This window comes from Pimephales promelas, chromosome 23, assembly GCF_988280905.1.
Source record: "Pimephales promelas chromosome 23, fPimPro1.hap1.1, whole genome shotgun sequence".
Classification (NCBI taxonomy): Eukaryota; Metazoa; Chordata; class Actinopteri; order Cypriniformes; family Leuciscidae; genus Pimephales; species Pimephales promelas.
The window spans coordinates 18,559,299-18,584,670 of NC_142791.1; the positions used below are offsets into that span (position 1 = coordinate 18,559,299).

At 37.9% G+C, this 25,372-nt stretch overlaps 1 protein-coding gene and 1 long non-coding RNA gene across 2 annotated transcripts in view; one reads left to right on the forward strand and one right to left on the reverse strand.

The window, feature by feature from the left end:
- chsy3 (chondroitin sulfate synthase 3) overlaps window positions 1–25,372 on the reverse strand; it is a 107,411-nt gene that overhangs the window by 4,429 nt on the left and 77,610 nt on the right. The window lies entirely within an intron of this gene.
- On the forward strand, window positions 11,177–12,723 carry LOC148969439 (uncharacterized). The gene is made up of 2 exons (XR_016149475.1): window positions 11,177–11,218; window positions 12,316–12,723. It is a non-coding gene; the product is annotated as an uncharacterized LOC148969439 (long non-coding RNA).

Sequence of the window (25,372 nt, forward strand, 5' to 3'; positions counted from 1 at the left end):
TGGTACAAATGTTGCAATAAACAACATTACAGATGATCTTGTAATAGCTAAAATAAAAAAAAAATGACAAAACTATTTCTTTTTGTTGAATTTCAGTTTAATCAATAATAGCCATTATAAAAGTATAAGTATAAGGTACAAAATACAGTAAAGCTACAAATTCAGCGCTCAAAGATATGAAACTTCACGTAGCCTTCTGCCAAAACTATTGGCCAGGAAACGAATTAGATTCACGAGACCAAAGATCACCTGTTAGGTTTATACAAGACGAACTATATCTCATGTTTAACCACTACAGAGACGTCCGAGTCAGCGTCAAACATCAGAACGACTAGCCGAGGAAAGGCTGTTCCAGGCGGGGGACACGAGCGCGAGCGTCCGGTGATCGCTTGGAATGGATCTCAGTCAAATTATCAAAAATCTATAAATAAACCACAGATTTGATCTCTAAAAAACTACTTTCTCGCCTGAAAAAGTCTTAAAACTACATTTCGTGACACAATAACAGTAGAATTATATTTCAACTGTATGCTTCTAATGCCCTTGTAGCACGCGCAAGTGACGACACTCTGTCCACCAATCACCGTTCTGCACTGAGTCTAGCTCCACCTTTTAGTACCCTTTCACTGTGGAAACGCAAATAATTGCGTACCGAACCGAACTGTACCGTACCGTACCACTCAGTGGAAACGAGCCATTAGTGTAGTAAACTGAGTACACAACTAGTTTACAACTAAGTTTTTTGTTTGTACTGCAACTACACTTCAACTGAACTTCAACAAGGTATACTGATAATAGCACGTTTTTGTTTATAAAAGTACACCTTGAAGTTTTCTCTCAGTAAACTACTCGAGTTTATTAGTTTTATAATACAAGTACATTTTAGGCTAGTGACTGCAAATTAAGGGAACTTAACATCGTACTGATAGTTTACTGTTTATATATTATTTGTGCATTTTAAGTATTACTACTATGTTTCTATTCAGGTAATAATTTTTACACTTGAAATATGCCTTTAACTTTACTTTAAGTCGATTTGAAGTAAGTTCCTATTTACATTATCATGTACCTACATAAAAATTCACACACTTAGGATAAGGAACATAGCTGTTTTCTTTTTAAATCAATATTTTCAAACATTGTAAGTTTATGAGACAGTATGTAAAACTATGTGAAAAAGGTATTAATAGGCTTTACAATCAAAAGAGTAAACTACAAGCCAAGTATACATAGAATAATTCAATATACTTTTAAGTATATCTCAATCAAAAGATTGAGTGCAAGCCCCTAGTTTGATTTACCGTTTTATGGAAGTCTTTACCGGTCAGCTCGGCAAATCTACATAACATCTAAAAGATTCCTGGGAAAAATATTTAGGTATTACGATAACTGACGAGGACTGGACAGTGTCTATCAAGGTCATAAACACATGTTCCAATAACTTAAGTCACCAACAAATTTGATGTATAATATAGTACCTTTTATAATACTAACTTTTATAGTAAGTAGTACTAACAAATGTGAATCTACCGATCTCTTCTGGTCATGCCCAAAGCTTTACTAGTTTTGGAGTGAAATCTTCAGACTCGACTGTGAGACTTAATCTTGTGACATCTCCCTGACCCAGAAATTGCCATTTCTGGCTGGTCTAGCTCTCTTCATGGCTTCGGTCATCTAAATCAAAAAGCCATCCGATATGGAATTGTGGTAGCTAAAAAATTCATCCTCTATCGATGGAAAAAGGCATCAAAACCCTTTTTAAATCTTGGCTATATGAACTCTCTACCACTTTGCATTTAGAGAGACTTAGACACAACATCTCTGGTTACATGCTGGGAACCCTTCCTTAATCATCTATCAAATGTCAAGGATAACAGTTTAAATGTTTGATCCTTTTATTGTTTGAATGATCACCACATTACTCGTGCCCACTGCCCTAGAAATATATGTATAACATTATAAAAAATATGTATAAAACTGGAGGAAATGTAATTCAAAAGTGGTAAATCAAGAAGTGTTTCCCAATCTCGTTGTTCTTGTGCTCCATTATCTGACCATATTCATTTTAGGTCTTGGAGTTTCTAACAATCGAACAATGAGTTTTAGTGTGTTTGATTAGAAAAAGTTTAAATTTCTACGGTTAGTTTGACTCCAGGAGCAGGCTAGGGAACCACTGATTTAGCAGACACTTTTATTCAAAACATCATATGAATATATGATGTTTTGAATAAAAGTGTCTGCTAAATCAGTGGTTTATTTCACATTGATAACAAGCAATTAATCCAAGAGTCACCAATATTAACAGTATATTGTGCCAGGTTTATTAAAAAGCTAGATTAGGAACAAGCCAAGAGCAGATGTTGTTGTTTAAAGACTGTGAAGAGGAAAGTGCTTGCACAAGAGCTTGAATGTTATTGTCTCATTCATTCCAGCAGAGAGGGGCCGAGAGGCTAGAAAGCAAATGTGTTCCTCCCTGTGAAGGAACAACAAGAAACAAGGAACAAGAAGTTGTTCAAGTCACTCACTGTCACTGGCGGCAGGGAGCATACACTAGTAAGGGTGTATTGAAGTAACAGGTAAAGGATGGTTGTTCCTGTAAATGTGATCAGTGGAGTTATTGTCATGCAGGAATAGAAAACTGCAACAAAGTCTAAAGTCTAAAGTCAAAAAGAATGCTCACTATGTCAGCTTTGTGTTTCATCGCATTATAAGACAGTGGTAGATCCTGGCATAGTCAGCTCTCGAACACGGGATTTACTCCGAGAAGCTCCCTGTGCCTCTCTCTTTTCTCACATCTGCTGCTCATGTCTGATCTCCCCTACGGCACGGCATGAGTCACACCACCACTGGGATGAGATATACTGGAAAGCAGGACATGACTGTATTCTAGCCAAGCTCAGTCAATGGAAAATTTGACCAACCTCGTTCAGCCTAATGTGAAATAATAGTGGCTAGACAAAGAGGCCGTGTTAACTCAGGATATTATTTGAGAGAGAGTGGATAGGCCTGAAAGAGAGGCGATCAAAACGTAGTATAGCTGTTGCAATTGAACATCTGTAAGACATCAGTGCCAGATTAATATCTATCAGCTCTCACCCTCACACACGGAAACCTGCAAGAGGTCTATCCAAGTGTGCCAGATTTTGTATTTGAGAGATGTGTTAACCCGCATGCATGCAGCACGGCCAGTAACGGCTTTCTCCACACCTTTCTGTTACTTCATTTGTCCTGTGTTCTCCCACACAGATACGTACCCTTAAAAACCTGTAAGAAGCCACTTACGCGTTCACACGACCACATATGAGCCACATATTCTCCAGGTGTGATAAACACCTAACATGAACATCCTTCAAATGGCGTAAGGATGGCATTAGTGTCCAAGTGATGTTTCAGAACATTGCTTTTTGCAAACACCCAGTGATACATTATTTTCTTAAACACATGTGAAAAGAATAAACTAAAATAGTCCTACAGGTAGGGATGGGCATAAATAGAAATGTATTTAAATACAAATACAAAATACTGTGGGGAAAAATGTATTTAAACACAAATACAGTATTTTGTATTTTGAAAATACAGAAAATACATGTGACATTGGCGATTCAGTGCAGGCATCCCTATTAGGCTGAAATCTATCTGGGCCTATTCTGAACGCCAGCAAATATTTAGATGTGTGCAACTACTTAGAAACTTTCGTTTTTATTTTATTTACCTCTTCCCTTCCCCAGCCCTGTAGGAAATACAAAACTACAAAAAAAAACTAATTTCAAACATCTTTTACTATGTTTTATCACCATCATTACCTCGCACTCAGTAACAAGAACTCAATAAGACAAAGTAAATTATATTTTAAATAACTGATGGTGTACTCTATTCGATACCCTTTAGCAACACCAGCTTTTCAAAAAGTTTGGGTTTATAAGGCGTCGTCTGTGTGGCCTATTGCAAGCGCTCTACAGGAGCTGAAGAGGGAATGATTGTGTTGAACCTCACAAACAGCTGTCTAATAACTGGATACTGGTTCAAGATGTCCAAATCCTTCCTCTGATCTTCTAGGATTCTGGCTCAAAGTATTTTGAGTATTTTGAAAATACAAAAATACTAATCTTAAATGTATTTAAATACAAATTACATTCGATTTTTTCCAAAGGCTTTAAAATACAAAATAGTATTTTGTATTTCAAATACGTATTTTAAATACATGTATCTGAAATACTGCCCATCCCTGCCTACAGGGCATATTTTTAAAAGCAGCTTGCCTGTCGCCATAGTAGATTAAGCTTACCTACAATGCAGATTTAACAGCTCAACTATATAACATCCTCTATATTGTACTTAACTCAGCTTAAGTGTATTTTTTAAAGTGCCTCTTTAATCACTTTTATCGCTATATAATCCCCCAACAGGCTGATCAAGGAGGGCTGTCTGTACATTTCCAAGTTAATACATAACTCTACCCGCCAAATATATAAATATGAGTTGACTTGCATTATTATTGCAACTGCAGTATCTAGGATCTCTCTGGCAACATCCATTTATACCGTTTATTGTCATTATACACAAATGTACAAGAAGCCATGACTGACCAATACTATCAAGAGATTTAATCTGTAAAACAAATTGAACAATTTGTGGATGTTTGTGTGATGCTGTTTAAGACCCTTTCCATCTCTCACAGTGAACAAACTCCTGACTGAGTCACCCTTACAGCCAATGAAGTCATAACTCCTGAAGAAAGACGCCTTTCATGTCGTGCTTACAAAGTATGGAGAAATGATTCCTCCTCGTCTCTAGCGTGCATTATGATGATTAGATGAATCCCGTGCGTTAAGACTCAATGACTCCCTCGAACAGCAGCGCTACTGTCTGCAGGTCTAGTGCTCTGATGTGCTTCCTAACGCTCAGGCTCAACACTAACTCCTTTATCCTGAGTCCTGTACACACACTCATGCACTTCACTCTGAAAGCTTCGTCCAGCACGTCACAAATGGTGCTGTTGCTGTTTGAAAGACTGACCCTGTATTCCCCTGTTTTCACACCAGACCTCCAGACCTAAGCGACCACAGTCTTCCTCATTCCTCTGATGAGATGAAAGCGAGTTCTCTGCGGTGTTCAGGAGTGGAGCAAGATTTACTGTTCATGCCAAAGGCTCGTACTGTAACTGCAGTTTTAGCAAGAACGCACACGCTAAACACATTTAGTTAGCATGATACAGATGGATCACTCAAATTAGAAAGAATGTGAAGGTTATGATGGTGGTCGTAGGAAAAATGTTTGCAAATCAGTGTACAAATAAACCACGTTAAAACTATTCTTCTAGTATAGTTTATTTATTTGACCATTTAATAGGCCTATATTATGGACAGAACTTTTGCGAGATTTCAAAGCATGATTGAATGCCTCGAGCGCAGAGGGAAATTTCTGCCACTCTACTCACATAATTTGGTCCAGACTCTTCTGCATAATGTACAGATCATCAGGATCCACTAACCTCAGCTCTCTGACTTCCTACCATGTTTGGATTATCAACAGTGAACACTAAATTGCTTGCAACAATGCTCAGAGAGTGACCGTGTTGAAGACGGAAAGCTGAACATTATCAAGCTAAAGCTGTATGGCTGATAAATGCCGACGTCTGCAACTTAACCCACGAGCCCTTCCAGTCATTTGTCTGCTGACAGGAGGTAATGTAAAGTTGGCTCTGGGATCTAGTGGTCGGGTTATAAATGCTGCAGTTGGTTGCTCCGGGATGTTTTGCATCCAGTATAAACCATCTAGTGTCTCCAGAGCAAAACTCGAATTCAGACTCAGCTCTGAAAAGTTTATCTTTGTATTTGGTGTGTATTTGAATAAGAGTAGGCAAAACAAGCTAAAGTGAGGCTGAATCAGTGATGAGAGACAGAACACCCTCTCTGCTGTTTTAAACCTGCTATGAAACATGAACAGGTCCAGTCATGTGGTGCGTCGAGCACAGGCAGGAGGAAACGTGGAAGAGTAAGAGGAGAAAGTGTCAAGTCAAGTCTAGTCATGTGTATTATATAGCTCTTTCTATTGAGCGTTTCACAGCAGCTTTTTACTCCACGTTTTTTGGAAATAGGCTCATTTTACAACTCTCCCAGAGTTAAACTGTTGAGTTTTACCGTTTTTGAATCTATTCAGACGATTTTTTTGATGTTTAGAAGAATATCATTAACCGGACAGTTTCTGTTCTCATTGACTTCCATAGTAGGTAAGAAAATATACTATGGAAGTCAATGAGACCAGAAACTGTCTGGTTACTGATATTCTTCTAAATATCAGAAAATCGGCTGAATGGATTCGAAAACGGTAAAACTCAACTGTTTAAATCTGGGGGAGTGGTAAAATGAGTCTATTACCAAAAAAAAAAGTGGAGTATCCCTTTAAGTTCAAGAAATAAAAATATGTATTACTTCAAATAGACTTCACAGGACTATTTTCAATAAGTTTATCAGGTCCCTGTTCATAGAGTTATGCAAATGTATTCGGGCTTTATACCTCACTTGGCATGTGTATTAAAGGGTTAATTCACCCAAAAAACAGAACCGGAAGACAATACTGAATAAAGTCATAGTTTGTTATTTTTGGACCAAAATGTATTTTCGATGCTTAAAAACATTCTTACTAACCCACTGATGTCACATGGACTAATTTGATGATATCTTAATTGCCTTTCTGGACAAGGACAGCAGGGTTGTGGAATCGAGTCGCATGACTCGGACTTGACTTGGACTCGAGTCCCAAATTTAATGACTTGCGACTCGACTTGACATATTCAAAGAAGATGACTTGCGACTCGACTTGGACTTTGACAACAATGACTCGCGACTTGACTCGGACTTGAGCCCTGTGACTTGGAAAGACTTGACCTACCTTCTAAAACCACAGATCAGAGTTGTAATAATCACTGACTGTAGTATAGCACTGTATCATTGACGCATGATCACAGCACTGATTAGCGCTGCTTTCGCACGTTTGGCACTGAGCCAGAGAGCGTGTGATAGAGTGCGTTCTGCAGCGCGTGTCAGTTCTCATTTATAATCACACGTTCAGATAGTTTTCAACCAAATAATGTTTTCTTTTTTCTTTTTCAGGCATTTAAATACACAAGTACTAGCAAACCATTTATAATTTGAGAAAAAAAAACACTGATGTCTAAGTAAGCGGAAATAATAAACCTTTCAAATATAATTTTGAGACAAGTTATTTTTCCCCCACAACAAACGCACATTTTAGCCTATAGGTGACTATAAAGTCTTCTCCGTTCACCAGCCACTCACTTTCATGTCTTTCGGGAGAAATGGATGGATTTATGTTACGTTTTGTAAATGACAGGCACGTAGCCCCAAAAAGTGTCACGTGATGCATGATACGTCGCTATGGAAATAGAAATGTTCTAGCCCAATTACTGTCACATTAACAAAATAATTTAACCAGGGACTCAATATTTTAAACTTCATATGTAGCTAATCACGATTAATTTTCCCAATGAACAGTTACTTTTTTTTCATTTTTAAATCTCCATTGCCACTCTTCACATTCAACCAATCAGACAACCAATCAACATCCACTAAGTTTGAATAAATATAATATCATATATTATTATATTATATCATATTTTAAAAGCCTTCCTGATATTACATTTCATTTACTATATTAATTAACACTGAGACAGTAAATTGTGCAAAAAGCACTAATGACTTGTTTAAGACTTGAAGCTTAAACTCGAGGACTTGCAACTTGACTTGGACTTGTCTGTCTTGACTCGGGACTTGGCTTGGGACTTGAATGCAAAGACTCGAGACTTACTTGTGACTTGCAAAACAATGACTTGGTCTCACCTCTGGGACAGTGTACCGTACATTTACAATGGAGGGACAGAAAGCTCTTGTACTAAATCTAAAATATCGTAAACTGTGTTCCGAAGATGAACAGTGGTCTTACGGGCTTGAGGGTGACATGAGGGTCGACATGAGGGTGAGTCATTAGTGAGATTGACCTGCACTGAAGTACAGCAATGAAGTTCCTGTATTTAACAGCTCAATCTCAAGCACATTTACACTAAAATACTAGAATAAATGAGAGGAAAGTAATCTGCAACTCTAGAATGAAGCTCTGTTATTAATGTTCTGCTTCAAGCATTGAGACTAATAACGTCTCCAGCAGCGTCTTTACACACCCACACGTGGGGTTATTTGCAATTGTGATGTGGTTCAAACCCCTGTGCAGCATTAAACGTCTGTGATGTCTTGATGCGACATCTGTAAAAACTAAACTGTATACATCACTGTTGTTGTTTAACAGTGTTATAAGCTTTGGTCTACTTATATACAGCCAATGTAAGGGTCATGTCCTTCCCTTACACCTTACACAAGTAAGTCTCCGAACAAAAGTTTGGAATAATTAAGATGTTTTAATGTTTTTGAAAGAAGTCTCTTCTGCTCACTAAGGCTGCATTTATTTGATCAAAAATAATGTAAAATATACTCATTGTCATACTCATTGATGTTATTGGCAACTGCTCGCATTGCCCATGCTATGCTTTTTAGCACAGATTCAAGCAGCTTGCAGTGATAGTAAGGAAATAACATTTAATGGTGCAAACGGAATAATTTCTGCTGTGGCGCAGCTCTAAAAAGACAGTAAAAAGACACTATTCAGTTTAGCCAGTTCCGAGCCTCACTCTGGCATTGAGTAATGTTGCTCATTAACTGCCCTTGTAGCCGAGCTGCACCAATCAGATCGTTGTATCTGATATAGGCGGGTCAGAGGCGAGATGACGACAGCGCTGGGATGTCGAAGTCATTAAACGGTTAGTTCTCCCACTTAAGACATGAAGTTGTATGCAATCCTTACCAGCACTATAGTGCATACACACTGACCCACTCTCGTGTCACCCCCCTGGTCAGAGTACTGACCGCTGGAAGTTTTTCAATGAAGTACTTCCGGTTATTTTCCGGGGCCACAAAACTGTGCGTTTTTACGTGAAAAAATGATTTGCGTTTCAAAGCTTGATTAATTTACCACACAAAAAACACGCCGGTCAAAATTCATACCTCAGTTTTAATGCTGCACTATTTTCTATCCATTCCTATCAATCCGCGCTGCCACAATGTCAACAGTGTGCACGTTACGATCAGCTGTTCCATAGTGTTTACACAAGGATGTGCCGGGATCAAAGTTCAGATTCCATCGTTTTCCTGTTTCTAAAATAACTATGATACATCTTTGGCTGGCTGCCATCGGCTACTCTGCGGGAGCTAAAATATCCCAAATAAAGGATTTTCGTGTGTGTAGTGCTCACTTCAGCGAAGACGATTACATCCCCAACCAAGGAGGAAAAGGAAAAAAAAAAAAAGATTTTAAAGCGTTTTGCTGTTTGCTACCAGTACCACCACGGGTAAGCTAACTTTATGATCCCATGTCTAAACTGTACAGTAAACAAGCTGATGAGACATTTGGTGTCAAGGTAAAATTATTAATTTATTAATAATTGTATTACTGTCCACTCAGAATATAATAATAATGCAGTCAGATAGACTATTATATAGTCAACTGGTCAAGACAACGTTAAATTCTTAAATAAAAAACTACAAAGCAACATGAGCGATCACACTTACTCGGCCGACATCTGACCGTCAAGTCCAGCTGGTTTGGGTCGCTTTTTCCAATTGAGTTTAGGTAGCCTAGAAGAACGTCTCCAGGACACCTGCATTTAGCATTGCAGGGAAAATGTCATTGGATGTATCTAATGCAGACAGTTGTCCTCCTCGTCAATCGATAGGTTTTGCATCTGTGGCATGACGAGTTCCCATTCGTGGCAGCAATAGCTTTCAACCTCTGTTGGCATAACTTGACAATTTGAACAAGTGCACCACCATTTGTTGTTTATCCTGGCTCTTGCTACAGCTGTGGGCCCAGCATCAACTTGGACAACTCATCTCTGTCCTCTCGCTCTCTCTCTTCCCGTCTTCTCATCTCCATCTGCTAAAGTTCGGCATCGGTATACTCCCGTTCATAAAGGTATCCCTTTGTCGTTGTGCTAAAATTACTTTCGTCATCTGATCCGTCTGACATTCTGCTAAAATTGGTTTCATCATCATAAGTTTCGGCTCGCAGTCAGACATGTTGTCAGCGAGTCGTGCGCTATCAACAGCTGATCGTTACGTGCGCACTGTTGACGTTGCGACAGCGCGGATTGATAGAAATGGATAGAAAATAGCGCCGCATTAAAACTGAGGTATGAATTTTGACCGGCGTGTTTTTTGTGTGGTAAATTAATCAAGCTTTGAAACGCAAATCATTTTTTCACGTAAAAACGCACAGTTTTGTGGCCCCGGAAAATAACCGGGAGTACTTCATTGAAAAACTTCCAGCGGTCAGAACTGACCAGGGGGGTGACAACAGAGTGGGTCAGTGTGTATATGCACTATAGTGCAGGTAAGGATTGCATACAACTTCATGTCTTAAATGGGCGAACTAACCCTTTAATAAACATTGCAAGATGGCTATGGGTGAACACCAGTTGTTGGAAACGTCTTTGGCCGTAACAATGAACAAGTTAGACTTGGCTTTTTGTCTAAAAGAGAAACAGAAGACGGCGCTTGAATCGGTCATTTGCAAGAAGGATGTTTTTGCAGTTTTGTCGACCGGTGTAATCTGCCAGTTAGCTCCGCGTGTAGTGAAGCGTATGGGGAGTATTGCTGTGATTGGCAGGGGTGTAAAGTAACGAATTACAAATACTCACGTTATTTAAGTAGTTTTTTTTTCAGAAATTGTACTTTTTTGAGTAAGTTTAAAATTGTGTAATTTTACTTTTACTTGTACATTTTAAGTGATGTATCTGTACTTTTTCTCCGCTATTTACCTTCTGTTTGTGCTTGTTACTCGTTACATATTTGTTTTAATTTAATTTTATTTTTATCCATCAACGTGATTGGATCGAGTAATCGGTCTCGTGACTGTCATCAAATCAAATTAAGCATAGAAAACTTTAACCGCCTATTCCGAGAAGCACCTGGCTGCAGCCTGCAGATCGGGGTGGGGCTACACCTGGGGCGGGGGTACACGTGTAGCCCCGCCCACAATGCTTTTCATTGGTTAGGGGCAAAGTGATGACGTCGATCGAGGTGGGGCCGCGCCGTAAACTCATGACGTCGCTTTCTAGCTTGTTTTCATTTCCACTGTTCATCGCTGCATGGTGACTACAGGCTACTCTTCTTTTTTCCCTCTGATTTTATTTACAATTTTTATTTCTGAAGTGGCGTTTAGTGTGATGATACAATGAAGTGGTATAACAATAAGATTGTGTAACTTTACTCACCATATCACACAAATAACTGGGGCAGCGTTTCCCAAAAGCATCGTAGGCCTGTGTGTGTGTGTGTGCGCGCGCGCGCGGGCGGGCGTATGTATATTAGTGTGGTTTTGGTGGGATTAGGAGGATATTAGTGTTAAAAATGAACCAGAAGAAAAACATGATTTAACAGTTAAAAGTAACAATATACAAAGTTATATTGTAAGACATTTTTTCTATAAATAAATTGATTAAATGTAAACTTTTGTAATTAATAAGATTACATTTATTTAATTGAACATGTAAAACATATGCTTATTCTTATGCTCTATACTTCATTCTCTTTGCTTATCCTTGGCATTGTCATCCTTATTTATATTCCTTGGGTACCACTTTTGCTATTTTACTTTATATATATTTTGGTGTTTGCTGATAATTATTTTCACATACTCATACTCTAGTCCTCCATCTCTCTCACCTATTTTTTTTGTTGTTTACTTTATAAATCCAAGGTTTTAAGAGCCATTTCCCCCTGCAAAAAGGTACACAACTGTGTTAAGCAAGAGGGGGTTATGAGCAGTAGTAGGTGCCCATTCTGTCAGTACACCAGCATGCCATATGGCCGATGTATTACCACATCCTATCCTAATCTATCTATTCATCTCTGTGTGCCTATCTATCTCTACCTATCTGTCATATCCATACATCTGTCTGTGCTTGATAAACTATATTGCCCACAAAACTTTTAGGATAGGCTTGCTCAAGCCAAATTAAAGTTTTTATTTAGAGTTTATATTCTTCATAAACAATTAAGTCTCTTAGGTACTTAGGTACTACAGACAAAGCCAATAACACTCAAGTGTATCTTGTCTAACATTTTCCTATATAATATGTTTAAAATGTATTAAAAAAAAAAAGAAATTCCTTGTATGACTCTGTACTGATAATGCCATTCTTCAAAATGATTCAATATTGTTTGTTCTGTATTTTATCTAAATTAGGTGTTGTGGACTGGAGTGCAAGAGTTCCAGGTGCCCTCGTTGACTGTGCTTGCACAGTACTGAAATACCAGCCCATTCTCACCCCCAAAGCATCACCTAACTGACGCCTTGGGAAGCATTTGACCATGCAATACACAAGGACTGCCCACCTAGGTGTGTAGGTGATGGCAGAAGGGGAGTCCTGCATGCATTTTCTTCCGTGAAGGAGGTTGAGGGCTAGTTTTTTCAATGATGGAGGGGAATTTCAGGCTGAGTAGATTGTGTGAGAGTGTACGTGTGTGTGTACATGATGTGTGTGTGTGTGTGTGTGTGTGTGTGTGTGTGCATGTATTTGTGTGTAGGTGATTATCTGAATATCTCTTTACACAATTTTTCAAACTTGTTTTGAAATAAAAGTTATCACTGGTATGAGTTTGGTTTTTTTGAGTTTGCATGCATAATATGGTTTGCAGAGATTGACAATGTACTGTATGTAGTTATTTTAACTTCAAACTTTATTGGCATAAATGTTTTTTAATAACCTATATAATTCACATAGAACTATTACAGAGGAATGCTTAAAATAAGAAATATATTTTGGTGCCATTAATGTTTACAGTTATTTTGTTATTTACATGGTGAAGTGCTACAGAATGTGAAAAACTACAAAGATATTACACAATACTCTGTAATTCCTTATACGCTGAACTTGGATCAGGCATAGTTAAAACTATGGATATGTGCTCTACTCCTTTTTGCTGCTTTCATTATTACTTTAGAGATTTTTAATACTTAATCATTTTATTAAAAGTATTATTTCAAATTTGCGCATGCGTTTTGAAGCATCGACATCATTACTGTACCACAACTCAAATACGATGCATGTGCTTTCAGCGTGGTATATATATATATATGAAGAGTTCAGATGCAAAAGCCTCTAAATGCCATTTGAAATTTTCTTCTAAAATGACAATTTTTATCAAGCTTGTATATTTAAGTTCAGTAATTTCAATTAAATGACAATTAATAGGTAATCTTCATTGCCATTTAAGTGAAATTACATCAACTTAAATATACAAGCTTGATAAAAATGATCATTTTAGAAGAAAATTTCAAATGGCACTTAGAGGCTTTTGCATCTGAACTCTTCATATATAGTACAAAAAAACTTATATATCACCTACATACATACAGAGAGAGAGAGAGTCTTCTTCATGAACCACAGGGATTTGTAATGGGCTACAATGCAAATTCTCTCTTGAAGACAGTAAATAGAGACTGTGTTTTTAAACATTTACATTTGTGGATGAAAAATGTACCCAAGATAGGCCCTAATTAAAGTGTATAAAATAATTTCTTAGTTTTTGTCTTTTATTATAATTCCTAATGTTGTTATCTCTAGTGAAACTGGAGAGAGACTGGAGATAATGCTCAAGCCAATAATACATGTCACACCATAATGTGTTGCTGTAAGAGCAGGAGAAAAACAAATGATCCGTGGTCTATAAGTTAATATACAGTTAGCTCTAAGTTAAATCTACGTGAGAGGTTTCAGCGCGATTTAGCGCGTGAGTTTTTCAACATTTCCTGTTTACCGTGCATGGCGTCGACGTCATTGCTGTGCCACTAACCAATGAGAAGCGTTTTGGGCGGGACTACACATGCAGCCCCGCCCTGGTGCGACCCCGCCTCGATCGACGTCATCACTTTGTCACTAACCAATGAGAATTGTTATGGGCGGAGCTACACGTGTAGCCCCGCCCCAGGTGTAGCCCCACCCCGATCTGCAGGCTGCAGCCAGGTGTACTTGCCTATTCCTGCTGTTACTCGTGACTGCTGTGGAAGTGCATTCTTCACACATCAATTCAATCCAGATATCAGCGTCTTCCTCTAATATGCTAAGGTACATTTCACATTTCTGCTTAATATGATATTTATATAGGCAGCCTGGCCTGTCTACAGGGCCTAAATTTTTGTCTGAGGTTGGGGGTATTGCACGACGAGTTCATAATGCGGTGAATTCCCGCTCCCATTTACTTCACAATCACATTATAGAGAGACGCGCGCCGATCTGTGCACTGCAACATCTCGCTCTCCACAATGGTATTAAATTACCCACTGTAATTTAAATGGTTCTAACAATTCCAATGTAATTTGACATTAAACACAATTACATACTATCAAGTCTTTGCCTTTTCTAAATTTCTCAAAAAAAATAAAAATAAAATAACACTTTTTTTCTCTCTTAATTCAACCACATGCAAAGCATGTTGGTAATTAACAAGCACCGCCCAGTTTCAGTTAATGCAACACAAATCAATCATGTAATCCAACACAAACGTATTAAGTAAACTTAAATTGTACATATATTTAAGAAGATTGAACACAATCAAATTAAGTTCGGGCAAAATGGCAGTTGGCACGCACTATACTGCCACCCTTGCCTGGCAAGCCAGACCTATCAAGTTGTTAGGTCTGGGAACTCACAATTGGCATACCTCAATCCGAGGGGCGGGATAAAAGGTTGTCTTTCAATATCCCTCTGCACACAATAGGTTAGCACCACAACCAACCAGAGCAATGAACGGCTGTGGATGAGTGAGTCAAATGCATTTTTCCTCCAGCAGAGCAAGTTGATATATTAAACTTTTGCCGTATCCGGTCGTCAAAACTCAGAGTCGCGGCCAAAGCCGAATCGAAAGGCCGCTGTTCGCATAATATACAATGCAAAATACACACTAGGTACATTCACCGCAGTTGAGTTTGTGGGATATTGGCATATGGTTTTGTTATGGCGAGGCTGCACGGATGCGCCGGGAGATCTCGCCCAGAATGGAATCACACCGCCAATCCAAAGTGTACGCTAATTGTCAATCGTATTTGATGAGTGGCCCTGACAGAAGTGTAGTGAAGCTGTTGGTGCAACAAAGCACTGGTTTATTTCCAGCACATTAACTCAATCTGAGGAATCTCATTCGCTTCTCCCTTGAGCTACAAGCCAATAACACCATTAAGACTTCTGCAATTTCACTCCCAGTCGGGGTGTTCTGTGTTTAGATGCTGTTATCCATTATGGATGAGGAGATGAGAATGTGAGTGGAGGATGAAGAGTGATTTTAGTCTTCAGAGGAACAACTACTCGTTCAGTTTGACAGTGTTGTGTTTCTTGCACAGCGGGTTCGAGAACAACACAACAAGGGACACATGAAAATGCCAAAGGCGGCATGTGTCTCTCTGTGACTGCGTCCTCCATGGGAGATCACATCAGCCTTTAAAGGAAAGTGATCCTGTTCAAATTCAGGCAGTGAAACGTTTGTTAAAATATGAAATGCAGGGGGTTCACATTATTCTAATCCAAATCTGGCTCATTGTCTGGCTCGTTGTAGTATAGGATTATTGCAGGACTGAGGAAGGCAGCAGTTTATGAGCGAAATCTAAAAGGCGTTTTAGGGATAAAGCTATTGGCTTTATGCACAGCTGCACTACTTCCTGAACTTAAGCCAGCTCCTTGTTTCCTGTCTGCCATTATTGGACAAATTGATTAATCCAGGTGTGCCTGACCTCAGTAGTCACGGCAACAATAATCAGACACACCTGAATTAATCAAGTTCGGCCAATAATTGCAGACAGGAAACAAGGAGCTGGCTGAAGTTCAGGAAGTAGTGCAGCTGTGCATAAAGCCAAAGCTCAGGACAGACTTGTTTTCTCAGGCATTGACTTCACAGGCAGTGTATGTGCAAGAAGGTTCATCATGAACCTGCTTTCTGGGGATGACGGTTGACGGTTTGCATGACGGTTTACTGACCTACAGCAAAATAGAGCAAACTTTGGTAATAACTAAGCGGATATTTAATTGCTACAATAGTGGAAAAAGTTGGTTAAAAATGTCCACTTACACACAACTTTCAGTATTAGCTCTTCACTGTTGTATAAAATCAATAGGCTATCATGTTTACAACAGTGCTGATATTTGGGAGAACAGCACTCTTTATCCTGAATTCTAAACATAAATATAGGCATATAAATATTAAAAACAGGAACTCATTCACAGCCCCTTCTGTTCAGGTATCAAGTGAAATGCAGCTACTGCTCTCAAATCTTTCAGCATATTTAAACTTGCCAGATCACTATTGATCATGGCATTAGACATGCAAATAATAGATTTGAGAGCTCCAGTGAAGAGAAGCATCATTCCTACTTATTTCTAGTGCTCATTTCACAGACAGTATCATGAATCATAAACTGCCTCACACTGACTTTGATCTGCAAAAATCACTGATGTTTAAATATCCTCGAATAAAAATGGAATTCAACAGCATGAAAAAAATCAACTAAATCAATGATAATCAATCAAGGGTTCTGAGAAGATCTCGCCACTACGCAGACATTGATTTGCCTTTGAACTCCAGTGCGAGGATCAGTTGGGAGACTGTTAGACATGATAATTGATCACTCAATATGGAGAGATGGATGAACAATGACATCCGCTCCTCAGAGAGCAACTGTTACCAGACATCTCTCTCTCTCTCTCGGGATTGGCCCAGAGATTATGAGCCAAATCATGGAACATTCACACGCAGCTGGTTAACTGTTAATGTGCTTCCATGAACCATATTTGAAGTGCTCTATGAATGTGCGTTGATCAATGTTTATATGTGAAGGCCTAATTAACTAATTGTACAAATTGACCATGTCTTTTTAGAAGACTTTGATTAAAGTGCTTGGTTCATGTGGATTAGTTTTGCAATGCATTTATGAACTTTTTGAAGCTTGAAAGTTTTGGGTGAACAGACTTTCATGGAAGGGACAGAAATCTCTCGAGTTTAATTAAAATATGGAACAACGTGATGTGAATAACTGATGACAAAATCTTTGTTTTAGGAGGAACTATCCCTGAAAGTTAACTTAATTTTGGTGGCTCAGCAAATATTGAGAAATGAGCCCACTTCTGAAGCAGAGCTGTACTCGGTCCTCAAGGGTAGTAGTGAACATGAAAAGAGCAGACATCATGTTTATTGATTCTGTCCACGCAGAGAATGATGTTTACTAACACAATAGAAATGAGCATGAGTTTGAGGAAAGCATCAACTATCATCAGAGCAAAGACAGCAGGACATATGTGGGAATATAAATATTCAGTGTATTCACACTGCGTGTACATGCGTGTTTGTAAAATAATGTGAAATGAGTGTTTCAAGAAAAGCTTAGTTCACCCTGACATTGATCTTATGCCGTGTGGAAAGAGTACTACAATTTGTACTCAAGTAAAAGGGTTGCTACTTAAGAAACTATTTACTTTACTAGTAGAAGTATTGAAAAATAACATGACTCAAGAAAGAGTGAAGTAGTTTGTTGAAAAATGACTCAAGTTTCTACATTACAAAATACTTTAGTATTATTTTTCTATTTTTACCCAAAATGAGGCAATGTTAACAACATCGAGCGCTAAACACTTTCATGTAATTTCTGTTTCATTCATACTGGAAGCCAGAAGGCGCCCTCATGCGGAAAGTCCACAAGTGAGATTCATATAGGCTAAAAAGTACAAAAATAAGGACTTTATTCAACTACTCTTTTTCTTCCTTGTAGGCCTGAAACGAGACTTCAAGAGATTTCCACGACAAATGCGCGAGAATTGCGATCTCCTTCAACAACTTCGGTTCTCGCGCGTGCGTCGTGGAAATCTCTTGAAGTCTCGTTTCAGGCCTACAAGGAAGAAAAGGAACAGTCGAATAAAGTCGTTATTTTTGTTTGTTTTTTTCGCACAAAAATTCTCGTCGCTTGATAAACTTATAGTTGAGCCACTGTTGTCACATGGAATATTTAAACATTTTCTTCATTGACTTTCTGGGTCGTCAAGTTTCTATCCCTTAGGCAGCCTATGTGGCAGTGATCCACCTCTCAAATTTAATCAAAAATATCTTCATTTGTGTTCCAAAGACGAACGAAGGTCTTACGGGGTTGGTACAGCATGGGGGTGAGTAATTAATGACTTAACTTTCATTTTTGGGTGAACTAACCCTTTAAATTAAGGACGTTCCAGGAAATCCCTTATATGGACATCATATATCACTACAGCTGATTAACATGCAGATAGAGAAGTTTTGTCTGATAAAATATGAAGACAATAAACACACGGTATAAGCCACCATGGGTATTTTCACAGGAATTATGTATATCTATAATGCAATGCTAGTCAACACAGCCTGTATTATAGAATGTTATAAAATAATATATTTTCTGGTTCACACTATGTTAAGAGAAGCAAAAAGTGATCACATTAGTTAGATACAACATACTGTATATTTGCCCTATTTATAAAGGGCAAAAAGCAAAGAAGGGAAAGTGAGTCACAGAAATTATGGATTAAAACAGTATGAATAGAAAAGTGCCCGTAAAAAAAAAAAAGTGGGGTATGGGTTAACATGTTAAATAAAATGCTATTTTTTTTCGATCTACCAAAAACGTGCCAGGAGCCCACTGTTGCTATAGCAACACATGCTCGTCTTGCACTATAGCTGTGATGCGCCAAACATTGTGTAATCACGTTGAAAGGTCACACATGTTCTGGTTAAAAACGGTTGTTGGTTTACCCTTTTTTATTATTATTTTTTTTTTAAACAGCATTTTGCACGTTCGCTTTGTAAACACTACAGTAGGTCGGTACTACTTCCAACTAAACTTTCAACGTGATAACGTAATGTGTCAGAGTGGTGCATCACAGCTAGTGCAAGACCAGCATTTGTGGTTAAAAAGTATATACATGTAATTTTTTTTAAGAAAATGTCCGCTGGTTTGTCTAGATCAGACTCTTATTCCTCGGCTAGGATCGTGTTGAGACTTTGAAGTTGCACTGAAACTTCAACCCATTGGACCCCATTCATTGAAGTCTCTATATGGAGAAAAAACCCTTGAATGTTTTCTTCAAAAACCTTAATTTCTTTTCAACTGAAGAAAGAAAGACATGAACATCTTGGATGACGTGGGTGGGAGAGAGTAAATTATCATGAAATTTTAATTCTGAAGTGAACTAATCCTTAAAGTTTAGTCAGCCAATCAGCTTTTTGTTTCCTAAAAGCTCTTAACATTTTGGCAGCATGAATCAGACTGTCTGTGAGTCTAATGGTCTTTGGATTGACGCCTGCAGTCTGAGCTCAGGAGCAGCAGATAAATCAAGTGATCATAAGCGAGTTTCGTCAGTGTTTCTGCAGTGCATCAGCTCACGTGACTGCACTGCACTTAGCAGTTAATTTGAGACATTATATGAGTGGATTGGGAACCGTTTAGGTGGGAATAAAGGCAGATTTTCAGGATGGTCTCAGTATAAACTCACTGAGCATCGTCAGGGAGTGAACCGAATCCATGGTAATGCTAAAGAGATGCGCTTCCTATTAGATAGATAGATATTGTTGCACCAATTAGATTAAAAAAGGTTAGAGAGAAAACTAAAGCACCATGGTACAACAGTGCTATGCATGCTATCAAGAGAGAAACCCGTAAGTTAGAGCGTAAATGGAAACAAACTAATTTAGAGGTCTTTAGAATCACATGGAAAGACAGTGTGTCATGTTATAAAAAGGCTCTAAAAACAGCCAGGGCTGAGCATCTCCGCAAACTAATACAAAATAACCAAAATAATCCAAGGTTTTTATTTAACACCGTGGCTAGACTAAAAAATAAACAGACACCACCAAAGCAAAATATTCCGTTACAAAATATTCCTGCATCCTCAATAAACAAGCAGTTAGTACAAAATACAGCTGCTAGAGTTCTTACTAGGTCAAGGAAATATGATCATATAACACCGATTTTATCATCTCTACACTGGTTACCTATTAAGTTCCGTATCAATTACAAAGTACTACTACTGACCTATAAAGCCCTGGGTAACACTTTACAAAAAGGTTCATTAGTTAACATTAGTTAACTACATTAGTTAACATGTACAATATGTGAACAATACTTCTTCAGCATTTGAAGAGTTCAGATGCAAAAGCCTCTAAATGCCATTTGAAATTTTCTTCTTTAATGATAATTTTTTTATCAAACTTGTATATTTAAGTTCAGTAATTTCACTTAAATAGCAATGATAATTACCTATTAATTGTTATTTAAGTGAAATTACTGAACTTAAATATACAAGCTTGATAAAAATCATCATTAAAGAAGAAAATTTCAAATGGCATTTAGAGGCTTTTGCATCTGAACTCTTCATTTATTAATCTTAGTTAATATTAATTCCAACATTTACTAATACGTTATTAAAATCAAAGGTTGTATTAGTTAACATTAGTTAATGGACTGTGAACTAACATGAACACACAATGAACAGCTATATTTGTATTAACTAACATTAACAAAGATTAATAAACACTGTAACTAATGCATTGCTCATCGTTAGTTCATGTTAGTTAATGCATTTACTAATGTTAACTGATGAACCTTATTGTAAAGTGTTACCAAGCCCTGAGTGGTTTAGCTCCTGTGTATTTAATGGACCTTCTATCGCACTACAATCCACCGCGTTCTATAAGGTCACTAAATTCGAGGCTTCTGGTAATTCCTAGGATATCGAAGTCCACTAAAGGAGGGAGGGCATTCTCGCATTTAGCTCCAAAACTCTGGAATAGCCTTCCCGATATGGTTCGAGGCTCTGACTCGCTGACACAATTTAAAACTAGATTAAAGATGCATCTCTTTAGTCAAGCATTCACATAATGCTTACCTTTATGCTTACCTGATCCTGTGTAATGAAAATCATTATGAACATCAGCTATGCTAATTATTTCCCATCTGCCTTTCTGCTGTTATCTCGGGACACTTGTCCCGAGAAAAAGGGCGTTCGTCAGCTCCAGTTTTGTATCCAGCCTCTCACAGAGACTTCAGATGCCCCAACGTGATGAGAAGACCAACGCCTGTTAAGAGGCGACTCAACGCCTGTGAAGAGACGACTCAACGCCGGCGATATGTTATGGCCTTAATATTACATGATTAACTAAATGTATTTTTCTGAAATGCACTTACTGTAAAGCTGCTTCGAAACAATATTTATGTTTGCCAGAGGAGAACTGGCCCCCGACTGAGCCTGGGTTCTCCCAAGGTTTTTTTTTTTTCCATCCAATTGCCTGATGGAGTTTTGGTTTCTTGCCACTGTTGCCTTGCTTTTGGCTTGCTTAGTTGGGGTCATTTAATATTCAACAATATTATTGATCTGTGTTGTTATGGTTGTATTACTTTCATGTTATCACTGTGAAGCTGCTTTGATACAATCTGTATTGTAAAAGCGCTATATAAATAAATGTGAATTGAATTGAATTCCTCTTAAAAAAAATATTTAAATAGAATGTCATGAAATAGTTTCAAGTTATGGTCACATACATATCCTAGCATAAACACTCATGATTAATTATTTGTTATCAAAGTGGCTACGTTCACAAACCACTATAATTTGAAGAGAAAAGCAAGCAGACTTTATGCATGATTTGGCATGGCAGCCGATTTGAATAATACATAACCGTAGCTTTAACTAATGCAGCAAAACAAACGTTTTATTAAAATTGTAAAAGGATTATATATCGCCTAGAAAGCGTGAATTGTTTAAGTAAACATAATGTCTACACCTTTTTGTTAAAAATGAACTTACTCAGCAGAACTCAGCACTGGATAAAAACTCCTGACTTAACCTCATCTGATTGGTCATTGCATATGTTTGTTATTGGCTACATTTCTCAACGCTGCAAAAACACATTGTAAATTTAAACATTTGACGCTTTCAAGAGCACAAACACCAAATGATCCTAGACCAGCAGTTATGGGCAGCTATTCCTTCTAAAAGCTATCAGAAACAGAAGCATGTTTGAGTGAGGAAAATGCTTAATGTGTAATTAAACACATTCATATTCCGGGCTTTTCAGATATTTTTGAACATAGTATTAACCTGACTTCGTCATACTCATATTCTAGTGAGAATATGAGTCTGAAACTGCTCCGTAGGGCCTATGTGTTGTAGCCATTAAATAAGCATGTTTAGTTCATATTTCATATGTTCATATTTGTTAAAATATTATAATTATAATATTATAATAAAATATTATAATATATAATTATAGTTTTTTTTCACCCTCTATGTTGATTATGAAAAGTGAACAGCATGAGTAAGATGGATGCGCAATATATCGTGGGACATTGAGTGGGTCAGACATGATTTTGACCACTTCATAGATCTGTTTCACTTCAAAGTTTTGTTTTGACCGAATTAAATTAACCGAAACTAGATATAAACTAGATAGATATAGAAACTACAAGCATAGATATAGAAAGTTCGAAATGTCTTGAACAAAGCAATTCAAAACAAAAATGAATAGGCAACTCTCTGATTATTTAATATATTATGTGCATTTCTCTCTGTAGGCGCTATCTACGAAGATGGCAATCACTGTCAAATGATGGAGATCGCTGTCAATCATTATCTGTCCCTGGGAAAAGTATCAATAGCGCCGAATTGAAAAAGGAACTACGTTTTGTTACCAAATTTTGGAAGGATCCCAGCATCGGGAACAATTGGAGGGTTTATTTTAATAGCATCCTGAAACACGTCTGAGGATAATATGTTTGTTCAGAGCATTTGACAACAGATTATAATCCAGACACAGTGTAATGGAGAGTTTGCAAATATAGCCAACTGTGTTGGATATGACAGCAACATAGCTTACCATCAGTCAACAATTTCATAATGCTTTGTTTGTAAATTAGGGTTTTATATGGATAATGCTTTCAAAACACTTACTTGCATGCAACAGAGACGGGACGTGGATATGTTTTTCAATGCAATGATGTTTGATGTTATGATAGTCTATTTAGAAAGATGTGTCTAGTAATATTGAGTGCATTTATCACTGTTATTTCAACATGTATACTAAGAGCATCGAATGTGGTTCATAGGTCCACACTAAACGACAGTGTTTGACAACAGATAATAGCAGAGACAGAAAACATCTCTATGAGTGAGAGATGAAGAGGAGCGCAGTCATCTCTCCATCTGTGAGTGGGTGTCGCTCGAGGAGATCTCCAGCTGAGACGCTGCCATGTGTGCTCTCAGATGCATTTATACACTATAACACGATTTCTTATTATGGTTTCAGATATATTCAATACGATAAGATGTTAGCCTGTTCCATTTATTGATAAGCAATAAACCTTCTTCATAAGACTGAAGATATGTTAGTTCCTAATGATTCAACCACAAAAACCCTTTTGTTACTTAATTTGTAACTTCTAGGGGTGTAACAATATATCGTGTCACAATATACCGCCATGACAATATGTATTCTGTATTGTTCAGTGTGAGAACAAATTAAGTTTACAGAGTTTTAGTGTCAGCACTACATTAAACTACTGTATGTTGAATATAATGTTTAATAATGCTATGGGGGAATATTTATGTGTCCTGATAATTCCAAATGTCTGAAAATAACAGTAAAAAGTCGCCTACATTATTTTCAATACATCTAGTCAGAGAAAGAGTGTGAGCATATTCATCTAAAATAATTCAGTATTTTCAGCTCCAGAATCATTGCAGAATCAATCATACAGAATATTGCTATTCTGGTCTCTATTGTCCTGTGATTTGGGTTTCAACACCAAGTCCAAGACTATTCATGTACACACAATATAACACCAAATTTAGCATTTTAATCAACAGTTAATTTTTTTGCTAACCTTTTATCATGTGTCTTGGACTATCGCAATAATATCGCATCGTGAGTTCAGTATCGTGGTATCGAATCGTGACAAGAGGGTATAGTTACATCCCTAGTACATTCACGAAAATCGACCTGTCCAAACACATGGCGTGAAATGTACAGCTCATTTGTCAAAAGTAGACTGGTTGCACATTTGCTTCATCAAAATCAATCCTCTAAAACTAAAATGCATTATGCAATTATCCGAAGTTTTTTAATTTCATATGTTGCACTCTAAAACACAAAATAACTGTAGAAAGACAGATAACGAGATGATAAATCAGTGAGACAGTGGCAGATGGAGGGAGTGTTCAGGAAGCTTGTCTGAAAGTCATTATTTTTGCAGTTTCCTGCTAGTGGAGCTGCAATGACACACGTCAGCTTCCATGTTTGATCAACAAACACTTATATTCATTCTCTCCGAACCTTCATACTGTATCTTTAGTCAACAAGAGTGAACTGACTCGAGCTGCTGTATGCCAGGCTTCATTTCAGACCCTCCTCACGTATAGAGCTGTCATTCCCCAGCCATCAGTTAGAATATGAGCATGAGGACATGGAGAACAGGGACCTGTACGACATTTTTAAACAATATCAAGGATTTTGTAGGTTATGCAATTCTGCAGTTTACATAACTGTGGATCACTGTAGACCCATAGGAACTTTAAAGAGAGGACAGTCAGGACAGGAGACAACTGCAGGAGTAGGATGGGAATTATAAGAAACTGCTTCAGTTCCATTAATGTCTCTTTATGTACTTGAAAAAGTGCTATGTTAGTGCACATCACAGTAGCAACTCTGGGTTCATATCAAGTTGGAAATCAGCTCAGAACTCCAGACTCACTTGACCAATTCAGTCACTCATTTGTCTTACTCAAATCTCAATCATATAATATTAACACCATTGGCCTTACTTTAAGTATCTAAAGCGCATGGCGCAAGCGCACCTAGGGGGAGTCCAAATCCACTTATGCTAGTTTAACAATGGTGAAAATGGTCTGCACACCCAGTGCATGGTCTAAAAGGGGTGTCCATATTCTCTTAATGAGTAATGGGTGTGATTTGGGCGTAACGTGCAATAAACCAATCAGAGTCTCATCTCCCATTCCCTTTAAAAGCCAGTCATGGCAGATTCGCTATTTACACGGCAGAGTTTGCAAATGGAAAAACTGAACGCTTCTCTAGCGAAGAAACAGATCTGCTTGTGAGCGAGGTTAAAACTGTGTGTGTGTGAGCAGTGCCGATCCTGACCTCCCTGGGGCCCTAAGCAAAATTCTGCTAAGGGGCCCTCTACCTGACCCGTGACGCCGTGACGTGAGCTATGTAAACCATTTGCC